This window comes from Nerophis ophidion, linkage group LG02, assembly GCF_033978795.1.
Source record: "Nerophis ophidion isolate RoL-2023_Sa linkage group LG02, RoL_Noph_v1.0, whole genome shotgun sequence".
Classification (NCBI taxonomy): domain Eukaryota; kingdom Metazoa; phylum Chordata; class Actinopteri; order Syngnathiformes; family Syngnathidae; genus Nerophis; species Nerophis ophidion.
The window spans coordinates 63,318,523-63,340,007 of NC_084612.1; the positions used below are offsets into that span (position 1 = coordinate 63,318,523).

The 21,485-nt window shown below is 41.5% G+C and overlaps 1 protein-coding gene across 3 annotated transcripts in view; it reads left to right on the forward strand.

Moving 5' to 3' along the window:
- LOC133543595 (peroxisome proliferator-activated receptor gamma-like) overlaps nt 1-21,485 on the forward strand; it is a 78,025-nt gene that overhangs the window by 17,773 nt on the left and 38,767 nt on the right. Inside the window, exon 2 of one of the 3 annotated variants that reach the window (XM_061888268.1) lies at nt 19,022-19,098. The exons of 1 other annotated variant lie outside the window; for it this stretch is intronic. The gene's annotated coding sequence lies outside the window, so the exon portion shown is untranslated. Of the gene's footprint in view, nt 1-14,821; nt 14,908-19,021; nt 19,099-21,485 lie in introns of those variants that run through there. One more of the 3 variants, XM_061888276.1, reaches the window with a different exon arrangement.

Consider the following 21,485-nt stretch of genomic DNA (forward strand, 5'->3'; position numbering starts at 1 on the left):
TGAAATTTTTGAATGAAAGAAACAGCTCTTCTACATGTGTCTACTGGATGTTGAAATAGCAATCCTTTGTATCTCTGTAGATCAGGGGTTGAGCGGCATGCGGCTCTTGGATCACTCTGATGTGGCTCAGCTGCATACTTGCCGACCCCCCCATTTTACCAGGAGGTTTTCCAAATTTCATTGCCTCTCCCAGAAATCTCCCCAGGATAACAATCTCAGATTTCCACCCAGAAAAAAATATTGAGGCCGTGCCATGATGGCAATGCCTTAAACGTCCTCTCAACCATGTCGTAGCGTCCGCTTTACTACGCTATCTGAGTGCCGGCCGGCCATATCTAGTGTGCGGCTGCTGACTCAACGCACAAGCGACTGCAAGGCATAGTTGTTCAACAGACATGCAGGTTACACTGAGGGTTGTGATATAAACAAATTCAGCACTCTTACTAATATGCGCCACACTGTGAACCCACATCAAACAAGAATGACAAACACATTTCGGGAGAATATCTGCACTGTAACACATTACAAACGCAACATAATAATTACCCAGAATCCCATGCATCCCTAACTATTCCGGGCTCCATTATACACACCCCCCCACTTCTGTGCCTCGGTTGAGGTGGGCGGGGTTGGGGGAGCGGGGTTTGGTGCTAGCGGGGGTTCAAAGCCGCTCACTGAAAATAATGCCTACATTAAACCAGTCCATGGTGCAAAAAAGGTTGGGGACCACTGTTATAAGAGGAACTGCACATTTTTGGAATTGTGCCTAACATTCACAATCCCTATGTAAATGAAGTGAATTATATTTATATAGCGCTTTTCTATAGTGACTCAAAGCACTTTACATAGTGAAACCCAATATCTAAGTTACATTTAAACCAGTGTGGGTGGCACTGGGAACAGGTGGGTAAAGCGTCTTGCCCAAGGACACAACGGCAGTGACTGGGAGGGCTGAAGCGGGGATCGAACCTGGAACCCTCAAGTTGCTGGCATGGCCGCTCTACCAACCGAGCTATTCCGCCCCATAAGACAAGAACACATGTTTTTTTGTTTTTTTTGTTTTTAAATGCATTCTAATTTGTAATATATGGCAAGTACAAAATAATGGCAGTACACTATTCCGCCCCAAAAGCCCTTTAAAAACATTAAAATACCCCCCAAAATACTCCATTCACAACTTGAATATCAAAGTATTTGCGATATTGTTTTTATAATTGCTGACGTTGTGTTCACAAACAACTAAATAGATAATAATTGACATATTGAACCAGTGAGCTGCTGCATCGCCTCTAAGTTGGTAAAAGTTAATTTTAGATTATAAATCATGCCTCTCACCTGGATAGTACAGTAGAAGGTTGTGGCCTTAAACCAAGAAGTTGGTCAACTTTGACATTCAACTTAGGGACGGCGTGGCGCAGTGGGGAGAGTGGCCGTGCGCAACCCGAGCGTCCCTGGTTCAATTCCCACCTAGTACCAACCTCGTCACGTCCGTTGTGTCCTGAGCAAGACACTTCACCCTTGCTCCTGATGGGTGCTGGTTGGCGCCTTGCATGGCAGCTCCCTCCATCAGTGTGTGAATGTGTGTGTGAATGGGTAAATGAGGAAGTAGTGTCAAAGCGCTTTGAGTACCTTGAAGGTAGAAAAGCGCTATACAAGTACAACCCATTTATCATTTATATAACTTGGACCTGGAGATAGCAAAAGTAGTAGATTTTTTTTTTTTAAACCTTCGCAAGGATTATGATTAACTCTTTATCTAAACGAGAAGATATGAACATCCAATCAATCGTCATCATAGTGACAGCAGACAATGTACAGTACGTGATTGTTGTATTATGTTTGTAGTTTGTGTTTCTTGTTTAGTACTTAGTACTGCTGATACATGATGCTGTGTGTTTCACTAAATCTGCATCTGTTTAGCACAAAGCTTCTAAAACTTGTAGCTCTTCCTCCTTATATTCAGGCTCAGAAATATAGGGTTGTAGGTCAGGGCTGTCGCGAGGAATCTGGCCCTGTGGTACCTCCAACTTAATTTTTAAAATAAATTACAGTATAATTGCTACAACTTTGCTGCTGTTTGTAGACGTCATGAGTGAGTCCGGTTGACGACCATGAATTGAACTTTGAAGTGTACATAGCACATCATTCTTCGTCCATCCATCCATCATCTTCCGCTTATCCGAGGTCGGGTCGCGGGGGCAACAGCCTAAGCAGGGAAACCCAGACTTCCCTCTCCCCAGCCACTTCGTCTAGCTCTTCCCGGGGGATCCCGAGGCGTTCCCAGGCCAGCCGGGAGACATAGTCTTCCCAACGTGTCCTGGGTCTTCCCCGTGGCCTCCTACCGGTTGGACGTGCCCTAAACACCTCCCTAGGGAGGCGTTCGGGTGGCATCCTGACCAGATGCCCGAACCACCTCATCTGGCTCCTCTCGATGTGAAGGAGCAGCGGCTTTACTTTGAGTTCCTCCCGGATGGCAGAGCTTCTCACCCTATCTCTAAGGGAGAGCCCCGCCACACGGCGGAGGAAACTCATTTCGGCCGCTTGTACCCGTGATCTTATCCTTTCGGTCATGACCCAAAGCTCATGACCATAGGTGAGGATGGGAACGTAGATCGACCGGTAAATTGAGAGCTTTGCCTTCCGGCTCAGCTCCTTCTTCACCACAACGGATCGGTACAACGTCCGCATTACTGAAGACGCCGCACCGATCCGCCTGTCGATCTCACGATCCACTCTTCCCTCACTCGTGAACAAGACTCCTAGGTACTTGAACTCCTCCACTTGGGGCAGGGTCTCCTCCCCAACCCGGAGATGGCACTCCACCCTTTTCCGGGCGAGAACCATGGACTCGGACTTGGAGGTGCTGATTCTCATTCCGGTCGCTTCACACTCGGCTGCGAACCGATCCAGCGAGAGCTGAAGACCCCGGTCAGATGAAGCCATCAGGACCACATCATCTGCAAAAAGCAGAGACCTAATCCTGCGGTTACCAAACCGGAACCCCTCAACGCCTTGACTGCGCCTAGAAATTCTGTCCATAAACGTTATGAACAGAATCGGTGACAAAGGACAGCCTTGGCGGAGTCCAACCCTCACTGGAAATGTGTTCGACTTACTGCCGGCAATGCGGACCAAGCTCTGGCACTGATCGTACAGGGAACGGACCGCCACAATAAGACAGTCCGATACCCCATACTCTCTGAGCACTCCCCACAGGACTTCCCGAGGGACACGGTCGAATGCCTTCTCCAAGTCCACAAAGCACATGTAGACTGGTTGGGCAAACTCCCATGCACCCTCAAGAACCCTGCCGAGAGTATAGAGCTGGTCCACAGTTCCACGACCAGGACGAAAACCACACTGTTCCTCCTGAATCCGAGGTTCGACTATCCGACGTAGCCTCCTCTCCAGTACACCTGAATAAACCTTACCGGGAAGGCTGAGGAGTGTGATCCCACGATAGTTGGAACACACCCTCCGGTCCCCCTTTTTGAAGAGAAGAACCACCACCCCGGTCTGCCAATCCAGAGGTACCGCCCCCGATGTCCACGCGATGCTGCAAAGTCTTGTCAACCAAGACAGCCCCACAGCATCCAGAGCCTTAAGGAACTCTGGGCGGATCTCGTCCACCCCTGGGGCCTTGCCACCGAGGAGCTTTTTAACTACCTCAGCGACCTCAGCCCCAGAAATAGGAGAGTCCACCACAGATTCCCCAGGCACTGCTTCCTCATAGGAAGACGTGTTGGTGGGATTGAGGAGGTCTTCGAAGTATTCCTTCCACCTGTCCACAACATCCGCAGTCGAGGTCAGCAGAACACCATCCGCACCATACACGGTGTTGATAGTGCACTGCTTCCCCTTCCTGAGGCGGCGTATGGTGGTCCAGAATCGCTTCGAAGCCGTCCGGAAGTCGTTTTCCATAGCTTCCCCGAACTCTTCCCATGTCCGAGTTTTTGCCTCCGCGACCGCTGAAGCTGCACACCGCTTGGCCTGTCGGTACCTGTCCACTGCCTCCGGAGTCCTATGAGTCAAAAGGACCCGATAGGACTCCTTCTTCAGCTTGACGGCATCCCTCACCGCTGGTGTCCACCAGGGGGTTTTAGGATTGCCGCCCCGACAGGCACCAACTACCTTGCGGCCACAGCTCCGATCTGCCGCCTCAACAATAGAGGTGCGGAACATGGTCCACTCGGACTCAATGTCCAGCACCTCCCTCGTGACATGTTCAAAGTTCTTCCGGAGGTGTGAATTGAAACTCTCTCTGACAGGAGACTCTGCCAGACGTTCCCAGCAGACCTTCACAATGCGTTTGGGCCTCCCAGGTCTGTCCGGCATCCTCCCCCACCATCGCAGCCAACTCACCACCAGGTGGTGATCGGTAGAAAGCTCCGCCCCTCTCTTCACCCGAGTGTCCATAACATGAGGCCGCAAATCCGATGACACAACTACAAAGTCGATCATGGAACTGCGGCCTAGGGTGTCCTGGTGCCAAGTGCACATATGGACACCCTTATGTTTGAACATGGTGTTTGTTATGGACAAACTGTGACGAGCACAAAAGTCCAATAACAAAACACCACTCGGGTTCAGATCCGGGCGACCATTCTTCCCAATCACGCCTCTCCAGGTTTCACTGTTGTTGCCAACGTGAGCGTTGAAGTCTCCCAGCAGAACAAGGGAATCACCCGGGGGAGCACTTTCCAGTACTCCCTCGAGCGTTCCCAAAAAGGGTGGGTACTCTGAACTGCTGTTTGGTGCATAAGCACAAACAACAGTCAGGACCCGTCCCCCCACCCGAAGGCGGAGGGAGGCTACCCTTTCGTCCACCGGGTTAAACTCCAACGTACAGGCTTTGAGCCGGGGGGAAACAAGAATTGCCACCCCAGCCCGTCGCCTCTCACTGCCGGCAACGCCAGAGTGGAAGAGGGTCCAGTCCCTCTCGAGAGAAGTGGTTCCAGAGCCCTTGCTGTGCGTCGAAGTGAGTCCGACTATATCCAGCCGGAATTTCTCGACTTCGCGCACTAGCTCAGGCTCTTTCCCCCCCAGTGACGTGACGTTCCACGTCCCAAGAGCTAGCTTCTGTAGCCGAGGATCGGACCGCCAAGTGCCCTGCCTTCGGCTGCCGCCCAGCTCACAATGCACCCGACCTCTATGGCCCCTGCTATGGGTGGTGAGCCCATTGGAGGGGTGACCCACGTTGCCTCTTCGGGCTGTGCCCGGCCGGGCCCCATGGGAACAGGCCCGGCCACCAGGCGCTCGCCATCGTGCCCCACCTCCGGGCCTGGCTCCAGAGGGGGGCCCCGGTGACCCGCGTCCGGGCGAGGGAAATCTGGGTCCATGATGTTTCTTCTTCATATAGGTCTTCGAGCTGCTCTTTGTCTGATCCCTCACCTAGAACCTGTTTGCCTTGGGAGACCCTACCAGGGGGCTTTATGCCCCCGGACAACATAGCTCCTAGGATCATTGGGACACGCAAACTCCTCTACCACGATAAGGTTGCAGCTCAGAGAGGAGATCATCATTCTTCGTATATGACCCAATCCAAACAAGCACGACCGGCGGAATTCTGAACATCAACAGTACAACACAAGCACGTCGTTACACAAACTTAATTTTGCTCAACAAATACACGACTCTTGCATGTCGGATTAACTAACAAACATGTAAAAGCGTTGTTGACGGTTTTTGGGATTTTTTTTTTGTGCACTTTATAGGCGAAACAGGTGACTCCCCATTACAATACAATTAGTTAAAAAGTGCCGACACTAAAAGTGAAACATGTGTGTTAGTTAGCACATAAGGATTGTGTAGTTTTAGCTGTGGTGGATAAAAAAATGGTTTCCATCGAGAAATAAACAATATATATATATATATTTTTTTAAACGTGTTTTTGTTATTGCATTCTCCAAACATGTCAATATTTTTACCTCGTAATTCACCTGGTTTATTTCATCCCATCCTCAGAGGACTAAGGCTTAATTTACACAAGCATATGTGTTTTTGTCTTGGTAGGAAAAGCTATAATTGGCATTGATTCCCAGGTAATTCCCTGCAGTATTCACAGGAAGATGGCTCCATCCTATTATAGAAATATAACTCTCAGGTGGCCGGTGGATCATAAATAACCTGGAAGGGACTTTTACTCGTTGTGTGGGTTATTTATAGTGGTACACAGATGGCATATATTGGTATATCCTGTCCACACAATATGTGTGTGCTTTATTACCGAATACTAATATGTTTTTTAACACTTCACTGTGTGTGCCTGTCTCAACCACCCAGCGTGTGTCCTTTTAGGGACTCGTATATTTCCTTTGTCACATTAGTTTACATTCAGTCACACCTGTGTCCGGTGATACAAGACACACCTCATGGTCTGGAGTGTGCGTGACAAGTTTATTCCATGAAAGTAGATCCATAATTTGTCGTTTATGAGAGAGTAATGGAAAGACTGATGCAAAAATAGACGAACGGAACAGATATGTTTTGTTACACTTTTCCTTCCAGGTCTTTTTGTTGTTGCGCTTCGTTGTTTCCAGCTGTCAAACTCACCTGGGCGCGTTTTTGACTTCGCCCCTTACTAGCTAAATTAAAACAGCGAGTGAATGATTGATTCCAGCTGAGATGGTCTACCTTGTCCAAAAGACCTTTGGGGAAACATAAATAGATTAGATATTGTGGCGCAAATCTTAGGTCAAACAGTCTTGACACTGGTTACAAATTTTGTCATTTCGAAACAGTATTTATTAGGGGTTTAACGGTACGTGTATTCGTATTGAACCGTTTCGGTCCGGTTCGGAGGTGTATCGAACGGGTTTCCACACGGACATATTAAGTAGCGTACCGCACTTTGTGTAAACAATGCACACCGAGACACAACACACGGCATGCTAACAGCGACCAGGCTTCGATAGACTGACCATACCTCCTCTTTTCAGCGGATATGTCCTCTTTTGCAGGGCTGTCCGGGTGGAGTTGTTTAAATGCCTCAAATGTCCGGCATTTTAAGTTAGGGTTGCGTGTATTTTCAATGTACGTGCAGGGTTAAGAAGGGGTTAAAAACAAAACAAATTGTGCACGCAGCAGCTTTCGTGAGGGAGGGGCAGAGACAGAGAGAGCGAGAGAGTTGTGATAAACGAGCATGCGTCGCCAGGCTCTGCTTTTTACCCATAGATTTATCAGATTTTATTTTTTATTATCTATAGCAGGGGTGCCCACAGCTAATGTTTTAAAGGCCCACGGCACATTCTAAAAATACTATTAAAATAAACAAAAACATAACAAAAGTGAAATAAAAAAGCTTAAAGGCTAAATGTCATTTAGAAAAAGTTGCAATGTTGACTAATAAAACAAAGCTGTTTTTTTTTTCTTTCAAACTGTCATAATTATGAATCAAAATCAATGTTATTATAAATTATTGACCTATCCAAGGTTCCCATTACGTCACATCAAATATTCCACTAAGAAAACATATTTTTGGTGAAAGATTTTGCAAATTTGGTAAATAAATAACCAAAAAATGTATATTTTGTTGTTTTCTTACTGTACCGAAAATGAACCGAACCTTGACCTCTAAACCGAGGTACGTACCGAACCTAAATCTTTGTGTACCGTGACACCCCTAGTATTTATATGTGAAGTGAAATGTAAATGGGTTATACCTGTATAGCGCTTTTCTACCTTCAAGGTACTCAAAGCGCTTTGACACTATTTCCACATTCACCCATTCACGCACACATTCACACACTGATGGCGAGAGCTGCCATGCAAGGCCCTAACCACGGCCCATCAGGAGCAAGGGTGAAGTGTCTTGCTCAAGGACACAACGGACGTGACTAGGTTGGTAGAAGCTGGGGATCGAACCAGGAGCCCTCACGTTGCTGGCACAGCCACTTTACCAACCGGGCCACGCCGTCCCCATTTAGTGTGGTGGAATGTAGTGGAATCTTTTTTTCACCAAAATATCGCTTGGGTTTTTGTACACAGTTATCATATGGCCAAACATTGCATGTAACAAACAGTGCATCATGGAGAATCCAAAGAGTAAACAATGAAATCCCAGTTTGGTAACTCAGTGTCTGTACTTTTTATTTTTAGTACGATTGCAAAATATGCCCCCATGGGACCTAAAAATGTTGCATTTGCTAGCACTTTAATAAAGAAGGTAATAAACAATGTTGAAGATACCTCTACCCTCCATCTCCCGGCCTCAGCTCATTGCCAACAAGAGTCTTTAATAAGTGAAGTGAAGTAAAATGTATTATATTTATATAGCACATTTTCTCTAGTTACTCAAAGCCAGTGGCAGGCCGTGCGTTTCCCACCTAGTCCTTCAGGGATGTCCTACTTCAAAGATTACATCTCAAAATACCATCATTTATGTCACCACATGACCATTGCTGGAGAAATATTATACAGGAACACATTTACTTGCATTGAATCACATCAACAGTGTCCAAAACGGGTTATTTTCTGGTGCATTCAAAAATCAATTAAAACATATCATATGCGGTACTGTCAAAATTAAAACAGCAAAAAACATTAAAAGTGAAAAAGTTAAATTATTGAACTAACAATTAGTAGCACCTATTCGATGCCTTATAAGCCACTGGTACCCCTCGCCGTCGGCTTATTAGAGTGGAAATGGCGAACCCGTTATATCGCCAGAACAGCTGAGCTAGCTTCCGGGGTTGGCCGACATCGTAGTTTCACTTTAAATATCCTTCTTGAAAATGGCATTGCAAATACGTCTCTGCCACCGAATCAACGTTTTGTTGTCCTTCTCTGCTATCCCGGTCTGGCTATGGCGCAACACTTCCTGCTTCCTGCTAAATTGAAACTTGTGAATGGATACTCACTTTGGAATGACAAGTGAGTATCCAATCACAGTCTCGTTAACATCAGGCTACTTAGATAGGGTACTGTCAACAACTTGTGATCTGAATGGCTATCACAACTGTCTATCAACTGTATGTGTTCTCGAATTCATCCGCTAACCCTTCCGGTGAGTATCCAATCACAGGATGCGTAAATGTCACGTTCAACGTGAGGCCAGCTAGAAGACCTTAGTGACAACAACTTGTGATCTGATTGGCTCTTACGATTGTTTATCAACTGTATGTCCCCGATCGCTTACAGTGCACGGACGCCTACATTGTTGATTCTGAAGGCCTCAGGCAGATTTGGCACAGCATGGCAACATAAGCAAGCAGAATTCTGATTGATACAAACTAAAACTAAAAACAACAGCAATAGAAGGAGCATAATATGACATGAAGAGAATATGAATAATTTTGGATATTTAGGGAAAGTAAATTAGAAAATAATTGTATCTATAATTATGATCATGATTTCTGGTTATGTTAGGCCAGCTGAGAATCCCTTGCTGGCCCTGACGGCACACCACTGCTCAAAGTGCTTTACATTGAGAAACCCATTATCTACATTAAAGGCCTTAGTGGCCACATGCGTGGACAGCACCTTTTAGCTCTTATTTTCAAAATTGTGTACACTACTGAATTGGGGTCTTATGCCGACATATGGACTGCTATTTGACATATTAGACATACTGCTATTTGGTGGCGTCAGAAGAGTATAACGTACAATGGAATTTGGGGAAAAAAGTGTAAAAATAAAAATTTGCATGTCACTACACATGAAGTACACATTTGTGTACTAAGTGCATCATATCAAAAGATGATTTTTAGTTTTTATTCTAATTAGGGTCCAATAAGCCCAAATAGCAAAGATAAATTAAAAAAGCATGTAAACAAACAAACAGCTACATTAACACCAGTGCAGGTGGCACGGGGAGCGAAGGTGGGTGAAGTGTTTTGCCCAATTACACAACAGCACTGACTAGGATGGCGGAAGCTGGATTCACACTAAGTTTCAAGTTTCTGGCCGGCCGCTCGACCATCCGAGCCACGGCGCAAATAAAAATAAAAGTGATATTAAAAGTTCATTTATCCATTTAATTGTATTGGATTGGATTTCACATGGTTTCTGGATGTAAAACTATAATTATTACCTATAAAATGTAGTATGTGTTCATATTTTTGGCTGTCTTGAATGGATTTGTTGGACTTGAAAATTGTTGCAGAGTTCAAGTGACAAAGTGTTGTATGGTATACCGGTATTAGTATAATTCCGCGATACTAATAAACCTTATTCTGTATTATACCGCCTCTAAAAAGTACCGATCTCCCACCACTGGTGGCTCTACACTGAACATCCACTGTAATGATACCAAATGCAGGAGCGTATCTAGTCAACACTACTATGATTACGTCGATATTCTTTGACATCATAACATCTTCTTTCCGTTTTAAAAAAAATGTATATTATGTTTATAAACTCAGAAAATATGTCCCTGGACACATGAGGACTTGACCAATGTTTGAGCTTGGTATCAGATTGATACCTAAATGTGTGGTGTCATCCAAAACTAATGTAAAGCATCGTAACAACAGAAGAATAGGTGATTGTTACATTTGAACAGAAGTGTAGATAGAACATGTTAAAAGAGAAATTAAGCAGATATTAAGTGGTAATGAACAAATAGTTTAATAATTCATTTTCTACCACTTGTCCTTAATATGTTGAACTCTAACTTAAAATAATAATAATAATTCACCCCTGTACAATATCATGCCCTAATACCCTACTGTGCAACACAACCCTTTGAGTGCAATACGTCCGACACTGATTGTTATGTATTACTTCGGTACTCTTGTCTTGCTCTGTATATTGTGCAGTATTTTGTATTTTGTACTTCTATAGTGTTTTGTATATTGTACAGGATTGCTTATTATTTTTATTGGATAGTAGTCTGTTTATTTAAATTGTTAGTTTTTCCTTTTTACCTCTTATGTCATCTATTTCCCCCCATATTTGTTCCCGCTAACCGCATCCTTAAGTTGGAGTTTTTAATCTCGTTATATGCAAATATAATGACAATAAAGTTCATTCTATTCTATTCTATTCTATTCTAATAATTTTGACAAAATAATAGAATGGAAAATGACAATATGTTACTGCATATGTCAGCAGACTAAATTAGGAGCCTTTTTTTGCTTACTTACTACTAAAATAGAAGTTGTCTTGTATGTTCACTATTTTTTTTTAAGGAAAAAACTTGCTATAAGAAACATATGTTTAATGTACCGTAAGATTTTTTGTTAAAATAAAGCCAATAATGCAATTTTTTGTGGTTCCCTTTATTTTGAAAATGATCAAAATACAATTTTGTTTCGAACCGGTACCAACATATTGGTATCGGGACAACACTAGTTTGACCATTAAGAACATTTTTGTTTTCTTCTTAGGTCGTTTGTAAGAAGGTGACTAAAAGTTGCATCCAACTGTGTAAAACATATACACAAAGTTGTATTGGAAAGGATTATTAACAAAAACCAAGGTACCACTGTTGTTTTAAACAACAAGACGTTCTCAAAGAACATTCCTATTAACGGAAAAGATTACCAATGCAATAGATAGTAAACTATTTGCAGCTGCAGAGTTTATGAACTTAAAAGCATTTGACACAATTAACTATAATATCTTAATTAACAAATTAGAACTGCATCAGAGTGTTGGTCTTGAACTGGTTGAGAATCTACTTAAAAGCAATCATCAAATATGATGATGATTCAGTAATTGTTAGTTTGCTAAATGAAGATGAAAGCGGCCACGGCCTAATTATTCACGACTTTGTACGCTGGTGCGATGAGTCTTACCTCCAGCTCAACTTATCAAAAACAAAACATATGCTCATCGACTTTAGGAAGAGACCCAATATGAACCAGCCAACTGTGATTAAAAACCAGGTCATTAAATATGTGCACACGTATAAATACCGTGAGACTATAATTGATCAACAACTGAAATTTGAAGCTAACTGTGACGCGGTTTGTAAAAAGGCTCACCAGCGTTTGCTGAAAACTGTCTCATTTTAATGTTGTCAAAACCATCATGATCATCTTTTACTATGCTTTTATAGAATATGTTATGTCCTTCTGCCTGGTCTCATGCTTCAGTCAAGAATTCGGTAACAGTAGACGATAAATTCAAACACGAGTACAAATAGACGGAGTAGATATTAACAGGGTAAATTATACAAATTGTCTAATAAAGGATGATCAAATGAACAATAAATCTCATGTTAAAAACATAAGGTTGCAGGAAATTATTCAATAATGAATAAAGCTAAGGTGGCGACTTGTCCCTAACTGCCCAATTGTAGCTGAGATAGGCACCAGCGCCCCCCGCGACCCCAAAGGGAATAAGCGGTAGTAAATGGATGGATGGATGGATGTTCTGAACCAAAAATCACTCCATATTTTGTATTGCTTGCTAGTGTTACCATATCTAAGCTATTGTGCAGTAATACTCTGCAATAATCCGTGGAAATCGGGGGCGGTACCTCTGGATTGTCAGACTGGGGTAGTGGTTCCTCTCTTTAAGAAGGGGAACCAGAGGGTGTGTTCCAACTAGCGTGGGATCACACTCCTCAGTCTTTCCGGTAAGGTCTATTCAGGTGTACTGAAGAGGAAGCTACGCCGGATAGTCGAACCTTGGATTCAGGAGGAACATTGTGGTTTTCATCCTGCTTATGGAACTGTGGACCAGCTCTATACTCTCAGCAGGGTCCTTGAGGGTGCATGGGAGTTTGCCCAACCAGTCTACATGTGCTTTGTGGACTTTGAGAATGCATTCGACCATGTACCTCAGGAAGTCAAGTGGGGAGTGCTCAGAGAGTACAGTGTAACGGACTGTCTGTCTTTGGCGGTCTGCTCCCTGTATGATCAATGTCAGAACTTGGTCTGCATTGCCGGCAGTAAGTCGGACCCGTTTCCAGTAAGCGATTGGACTCCGCCAAGGCTGCCCTTTGTCACCGAACCTGTTCATAACTTTTATGGACAGAATTTCTAGGCACAGTCAGGGCATTGAGGGTATCTGTTTTGGTGGCTGCAGGATTAGGTCCTGATGGTTTCATCAGGCCAAGATCTTCAGCTCTCACTGGATCGGTTCGCAGCCGAGTGTGAAGCTACAGGGATGGGAATCAGCACCTACAAGTCCAAGTCCGTGGTTCTCGCCCGTAAAAGGGTGGAGTGCCATCTCCGGGTTGGGGAGGAGATATTGCCCCAAGTGGAGGAGTTCAAATACCTCAGAGTCTTGTTCACGAGTGATGGAAGAGTGGATCGTGAGATCGACAGGCATAACGGGTGGCGGCGGCGGCGATGACCAAGAAGAACGCGGAGTTGGAATATAATTACAACACTTTATGTACATATTTATAGACATATTTATATAATATTTATATAATATGTAACTACAGGCTCCATTCACAGACATAGTTCCATTGCTTTTATGAGCGGTCAAGCATGTCAAAAGCCGAAAAAAAAAAAAAAAAAAAATTGTATTTTTAATTTAAAAATGTTTTTTTTTTCTATTTTATTTTTTTTGTGGCAACCGTAATTCTTTCGTGGCGGGCCGCCACAAATAAATGAATGTGTGTATGTATATATATATATATATATATATATATATATATATATATATATATACATATATATATATATATATATATATATATATATACATATATATATATACATATATACACATATATATATATATATATATATATATATATATATATATATATATATATATATATATAGTATTGTGTATAGCCCAGCCCCTGGCCAAATGTTTTTTAACCCAATGCGGCCCCCAGGTCAAAAGGTCTGAGGACCCCTGCTCTATTTAGTTAAATTATTTGTTTTACAAATTAACAACAGAAAATGAACAAATTGCTATGAAATGGTAAAGAGGTAGGATTAAATAAGCTCTGCTGGGCCACGTTTGACTTTGAAGTGTTTCCATGTACACTATATTGCCAAAAGTATTTGGCCATCTGCCTTGACTCACATATGAACTTGAAGTGTCATCCCATTCATAACCCATAGAGTTCAATATGATGTCGATCCAACTTTTGCAGCTATTACAGCTTCAACTCTTCTGGGAAAGCAGTCCACATGGTTGCGGCGTGTGTTTATAGGAATTTTCGACCATTCTTCCAAAAGCGCATTGGTGAGGTCACACACTGATGTTGGTCCAGAAGGCCTGGCTCTCAGTCTCCGTTCTAATTCATCCCAAAGGTGATCTATCGGGTTCAGGTCAGGACTCTGTGCAGGCCAGTCAAGTTCACTATGTCATCCATGTGTTTATGGACCTTGTTTTGTGTACTGGTGCACAGTCATGTTGGAAGAGGAAGGGGCCGGCTCCAAATGGTTCCCACAAGGTTGGGAGCATGCAATTGTTCAACATTTTTTGGTATCCTGGTGCATTCAAAGATCCTTTCACTGGAACTAAGGGGCCAAGCCCAACTCCTGAAAAACAACCCCACACCATAATTTCTATCACTTTGTGGCTGTGTTGGGGGGGGGGGGTTACAACCAGAGAGAGGTCAGATTGAAGCAACAGGAAATCATCAGCATCTGATGTCTGCAACCCAACACGCAGACATAATCATATTTAGCAGAAGTGTTGCGTAAGTACTCCTGTCAGTACCTTTGTGGAAGTGTCTAATGTCTACCAGTCCACACTGATGTTGAACAACTATTATCCACGCTGCGCATATAATAGATGAGCAATCATCTGGTCGTGACCATAGCACATGATGCTGAACTTTTGCTGAGCCCAGACTATGTCATGGAGAGAAAATGTGTGTGTAGTTCCCTTTCTATCGGTCATCACTTCCTGAGGAAAAGCATGACTGTGTGCACACACACACACACACACACACACACACACACACACACACACACACACACTTTGCTTGTCAGTTGGTGGTCAGTGAACTCTTCGTTAAGACTTTCTGAATTGATAAGGAGATACAGGGTGAGTGGACCATACTGTGTCTGTTTGCGTGTGTGTGTTGTAATTTGTATTGTGTAAAGTAAAGTTATCACTCCTAAAACATTTTTTGGGTAAAGGTGAATATACTAAATCTAATTGGCCTAATAATAACATTAAAACAACTTAACAACACCACCAAAAACTGTTGGTTTAAGATTGCTTGCAAGGTGCATCACAAGCAGTGCTTTCTTATCGTTATTATGTTACTATTTTCTAAACACACTTACCAAAACATTTTAATTTTAACACATTATATTAAATCTCTTTACATGGCAGCTACCTATGCAGTGGACATCTGTCAAAGAAATAGTCCAAAAGTAGAAGATATTGGGCTTTTAATCATTTTTGACTTACTTTTATGATAATAAGATAAAAAATTAAATAATTGTGTTTCTTTAAAGGGGACCTATGATAAATGTGGTCTTTTAAGAATTATAAATATTGTTAAAAAGTTGGGTACTGGTATTTAACATTACCAAAGTATTAATTCATAAGGTTTATTTATTTAGGCGTAAGTTTGCACAGCGTTTTAGATGCCTTTGGTTTTGTAGTTTGGCTTTGTTGTGAAGTGGAAGCACTTATTTACACATTAAAGGAATCATATATATATATATATTTATATATATATATATATATATATATATATATATATAAAAAACACTTCCTTATGGTTTACATAACATGTAATGGTAGTTACTTGGTCAAAGTTTTTGCATATATTACGTTTTACAGATCGTTTTCAAGCCGTTTTCTGGATGCACCGTCTTATTTTACGTGGCTTCAGTTCCACAGTGTCTTCTCCCCGTCAGCCATGTTGTATTTTTTTAGCGCTTCCATAGCAAATCTACTGACAGATTAAGTTCAAACTCTCAATACTTTGTATTACAAATGGCAACAGCGAGGGATGCATGTGCATGTATGAGCCAGTCTGCCCCACAACAAAAGGATATAGAAAAAGAAGGCGTGTATTGACTACAGCAATGGACTACAATGGCAGAGGTTTGCAAAAAAAACTACGGGTAAATGTCTACCATATATGGATAATCCATTGACAGCAAAAAGGTCACCAATGGAGCAAATTTCAAATGGCTCGTTTCCCGGAAGTGTGAAGGAAGACAAGATTATTTTATAAACATATCTGTAATGCCTTCATGGTTTTCTTATGCAGATCACAAAGTACACAACAGCAGGGAAGAACAGTTGGTTTTGCATAATAGGACATCTTCATTTTAATGTGCTTCAGGCTATGAATGAACAAAAAAGGTAAAATACAGTATTATTTTTATCTAATCTTGGCATGTGCAAAATAACACCGACATGCGATATTCATTGACATCAATTCAGACTCTGCATATCAATCAATGAATCAATATTTATTTATATAGCCCTAAATCACAATTGTCTCAACGGGCTGCACAAGCCACAACGACATCCTCAATTCAGAGCCCACAGAAAGGAAAAACTCACAACCCAGTGGGACATCAATATGAATTTTAAAAAAGCATTTATGTGTGCTGGTGTACCTAATGTTGTAACCTGTGTTATTTAAAAATATACAGTACAGGTCAAAAGCTTGGACTCACCTTCTCATTTAATGGGTTTTCCTTATTTTCATGACTATATACATTGTAGATTGTCACTGAAGGCATCACAACTATGAATGACCACAAAAAACATTCCAAGACCAATGTCTTGAAAAAATATATCACTCTTGTATCAACATTGTAGTTAATACTATGATTAATGTTAATTAAAAACTAAACGTGGGATACAAATACTAATAGAAGTATAATTGTTTGTATATATTGTATATAATTAGTGCAAAGGTAATTTGCACAAAAGATATTTCACATGCCTGTACTGTGTATAAAATTGAACTACGTTCACGTTGTTTATAATGTGTATTAAAATATGTTGTGCAAAGGACATTTTATAATTTTCGGAAATTTATTTTGTACTTGACATTATTTATAGGGTTAGGCGCAATAAGTGTTTAACTTCAGCCTAAACCCTTTTCGGTCTGCAACATTTTTTATTTTCAATTTATGAATGTACAACTGTTTGTTTTGCTTTGTTCACCATTGACCGAAGAACAACAATAAACCATAAACCATGTACTCAACAAAAAAGGTGAAATAACTGAAAACATGTTTTATATTCTAATGTCTTCAAAATAGCCACTCTTTGCTCTGATTACTTTTTTCTACACTCTTGGCATTCTCTCGATGAGCTTCAAGAGGTAGTCACCCGATATGGTTTTCGTTTCACAGTTTTGATGCCTTCAGTGACAATCTACAATGTTAATAGTCGTGAAAATAAAGAAAACACATTGAAATGAGGTGTGTCCAAACGTTTGGCATGTACTGCAGGGACGTGCACATGATTATAGAGGGGCAGGGGCTCAAAGTCAGAAAAGGGCAGGAAATTTTTTTGGGGTCCTTTACACAATATGGAAATTAATGTAAAATTAAATTTGCTAATAGGAAGCTAACTGCTTAGCTGTGTGCCCTTTGTAGGTAAAAGTGATTGCCATTTCTTTTGTGTCAACAAATTATTGTCATAATGAGTTAATTCACATTATCATAGGCTTTGAAGACATGAAAAGCAACAAAACACTGGTTTATTATTAGGCTATTTATTGTTAAAGATAAGCACTTTAATATTGAACATTGAACAGTGTAACATGAACTTCGAAAAAAATAAATAAATAAATACCCAAGTGGAAAAAACTTCAATGTGAAAATCTGTCCTTCTTCCCTTAACTTGATGAAAACACCATCAAGTTGTAACTTATGGTCTTTCTCACTTAATGCTCAGACTAAACAACTGAAACGCAATACAACTTTATATCCAAACCTCTACTGTGAGAGAAATGTGATCCGCCGTAAACACAGTGCATTTTATTTTGAAAAATAACCCGGTGTTTTATTTTGTATTTTGTACACTACTTCCTGTCCCGCACGATCCGCTCTGCTCTGTGCGGAATTGAAGTGCCGTGCTCAATTGATGTGCCGTACTCAATTGAAGTGCCGTGCTCCGATGTCCGGCAAAAACAGAAGCTGACACATTGAATAATAGAATAATACAGCGTTTTTCTGAAATATTACCCATATTAGATGCTGAATAAGTGGACGGGGACTAGACCATAACTCACAGGTTCAAGTTGCTCCACTGTCACGTCTCCTCAGGCCGCAGTTGGCTCTCTATCCTCTTTCTTACTCACTCACTCGCCCTCTCTCTCTCTCTCTCTATCTCTCTGGCGGAAGCGCAGGCTCAAACAACCCGGTATTACAAGAAAACGTGGAGTTTTTGTACCGCTGTTTTTTTGTTTTGTTTTGTTTTGTTTTTTTTACATCCCTAACAGGAATTTATGAATGTTGTATGAAAAAAACAAAACAAAAAAAAACACACACAGGCAGAGGGCACTTTAAAACGAGGCAAAAAAGGGCAGGGGCTCAAGCACCCAGAGGGCCCTATGTGTGCACGTGCCAGATGTACTCTATATATATTTAAATAATGTTATGGTACATCCAAACAAGGTGTAACGTCTCACAAAATTTCCCTATGGATTGTTTTGCTGTTGTATTTAAATAGTTACACACCATGATGCTCGTTTTCAGTTGTAGTTAAGGTCAGTTTAACCCCAGTTTTGCTCCCCCTCTCACTACTTTGTAACAGATTGTCCTCCACGCTAATCAATGATGGAATTCTGTGTTCTATCATAGCTCTCTAGTTGATAATATCCTCACTTGTAGTGTGTGGAACATTCCCTGCAGTTTCAAGAAGTGTGTCAGCACCCCGCACCCCTCTTCCCCTCATCCTGACCTCAAATTGACCTGCAGAGAGCTTTTGGAACATAAGAATCATTAAGAAATCAGACAACTATGTCTGGGTGCAGTTTTACTCAGCGCTTACTGAGGTTTTGAGGTTTCAAACCCCCACCCCCTCCCACGCATCATGCCAACCGCCACACATTGAAGCAGCCTGTAGCGGTATATACACTGACTGTGCGGGTGGGTGCCAGACACCATCAACCTGCAGAGTGGGCAGGCCAGACATCTCGCAGACACCGTTTTTCTTTTTTTTCATCATGCAGGCGTGGATGGGGGAAGACCCTTTCAGGGTTAAGCTGCCCACAACAGCAAAGTGAGAATTTCCTGAAGAGTGAAGCAGGTGTGTGTAACCCTGCTAGCACGTTGCATGAAGACACAGTAACAAGTAGTGTGCATTTTGGTATCAAAATGTATTTCGATACTTTTCAGTACTTTCCAATGATTTTTTTCTAAATAAAGAGGACCACAAAAATCGCATTATTGGCTTTATTTTGACAAAAAAAATCTTAGGGTACAAACCCCGTTTCCATATGAGTTGGGAAATTGTGTTAGATGTAAATATAAACGGAATACAATGATTTGCAAATCCTTTTCAACCCATATTCAGTTGAATGCACTACAAAGACAAGATATTTGACGTTCAAACTCATAAACTTTATTTTTTTCTGCAAATGATAATTAACTTAGAATTTCATGGCTGAAACACGTGCCAAAGTAGTTGGGAAAGGGCATGTTCACCACTGTGTTACATCACATTTTCTTTTAACAACACTCAATAAACGTTTGGGAACTGAGGAAACTAATTGTTGAAGCTTTGAAAGTGGAATTCTTTCCCAATCTTGTTTTATGTAGAGCTTTAGTCGTTCAACAGTCTCCGCTATCGTATTTTATGCTTTATAATGCGCCGCACATTTTCGATGGGAGACATGTCTGGACTGTGAGACGGGTCCCTTATGGCGTTTTGGGCCTTTTTGAGGCACCTGGCACCGTACAGTTCATCTAGGGAAGAGAGAGAGCAGCCAAGTGATCTTCATGGCAGTTTTTATGACCCTCTGAAGTGCATTTCTCTCTGCCACCGCGCAGCTGAGGGTGTTTCATTGTTTTCAAGCCAAAATGTATTCGTTCTCCCTTTTCTGTTCACACACTGTGTCTGCTTATAAGTATTCTATGTGTAGAAATCTTTATTGATAATTGAATCACTTGCTTATTTTTCAACAAGTTTTTAGTTATTTTTACATCTTTTTTTTCCAAATTGTTCAAGAAAGACCGCTACAAATAAGCAATATTTTGCACTGTTATACAATTTAATAAATCAGAAACTGATGACATAGTGCTGTATTTTACTTCTTTACCTTTTTTTTTCCAACCAAAAATGCTTTGCTCTGATTAGGGGGTACTTCAATTAAAAAAATTTTCACAGTATACAGTATAAAATAAATACTCAAAATTGAACAACAATATTTCAAACCATAGCTGTAATTGGATCGCAGGTGTTAATACATGTATGTTGGTTAAAATTGGTTTAAATCTATGTAAATTCGGAAATGCTGAGTGTTTTTAAAGAGGAGAAGTTGCGGCGAAATGACGCAGACACGTCTTAGTCACTGTCACTGCAGGCAACGACACGCACTGTTAAAGGACTTTTTTTTGGAAGTTGCACATCTCGGCACCTTTACTTTCCCCACGCACCAATAAATACATATAAAAAAGTCGCATCCCTTCTAACTTGTGTTGTCCCGATACCAATAATTTAGGACCTGTACTGGTACCAAAATGTATTTTGGTTTTTTTCGTTGCTTTTCTAGATAAAGGGGACCACAACAAATGTCTTTATTGGCTTTATTTTAACAAAACATCTTAAGGTACATCAAACATATGTTCCCTATTGCAAGTTTGTTGTCAGGCTTGCCCCTGACAGTTTGTCTATGTTTTAGTTTTTTCCTCTGCATTTGTCTGTTTCCTGTGTTTAGTATTTCCTGTCTTTTAGTTCCTGTCAAGTGCTCTTAATTTGTCAGCTTCCTGTCTTGTTCCCTGAGTGCTGTGTTCCTCAGTGTGTTTAGTATTTCCTGTCCTTAGTTCCTGTCTAGTGCTCTTATTTTGTCAGCTTCCTGTCTTGTTCCCTGAGTGCTGTGTTCCCCCTCAGCTGCGGCTGATTGGCATCTGGCCACACCTGTTGCCAATCAGCCAGCTCCTATTTGTACCTCCTTTTTTCTTGTGTCAGTTGCTGGATCATTGTATTGTATTGTCGTTGCCTCATGTCACTCTTGTGTCTTTGCTACCTGTCGTGTCCGGCATAATTTCAGCTATTACCTGTCGTGCTACATCTTGTCCTGGTCGTCGTAGCGGTAAGCTGTTTTTATTAGCCATTAGCTATTTCCAGCTTTTCTGTTTGTTATCCTGTAGCTTCCATGCTAAAGTTCCTTTTTGTTTCTTGTTAGCTTCTATGCTAAAGGCCTTTTGTTTATTATTCGCCCACGTGCGCGCTTTTGGTTTGAACCCTTTGTTTGATTTTGTCTTAGTATCTTTTAGGGATGTCCCGATACAACTTTTTCACTTCCGATACGATACCGATATTGTAGCCTTGAGTATTTGCCGATACCGATATCAATACGATACGATATAGGCACGAATCATACATACATTTATTCCTTATTTTGTTTTGTAGAATGTTAGAAAAGGCTTGATAAAGTGATGTTACTGTTACTGATGTTGTAGTGTTAAAACAGA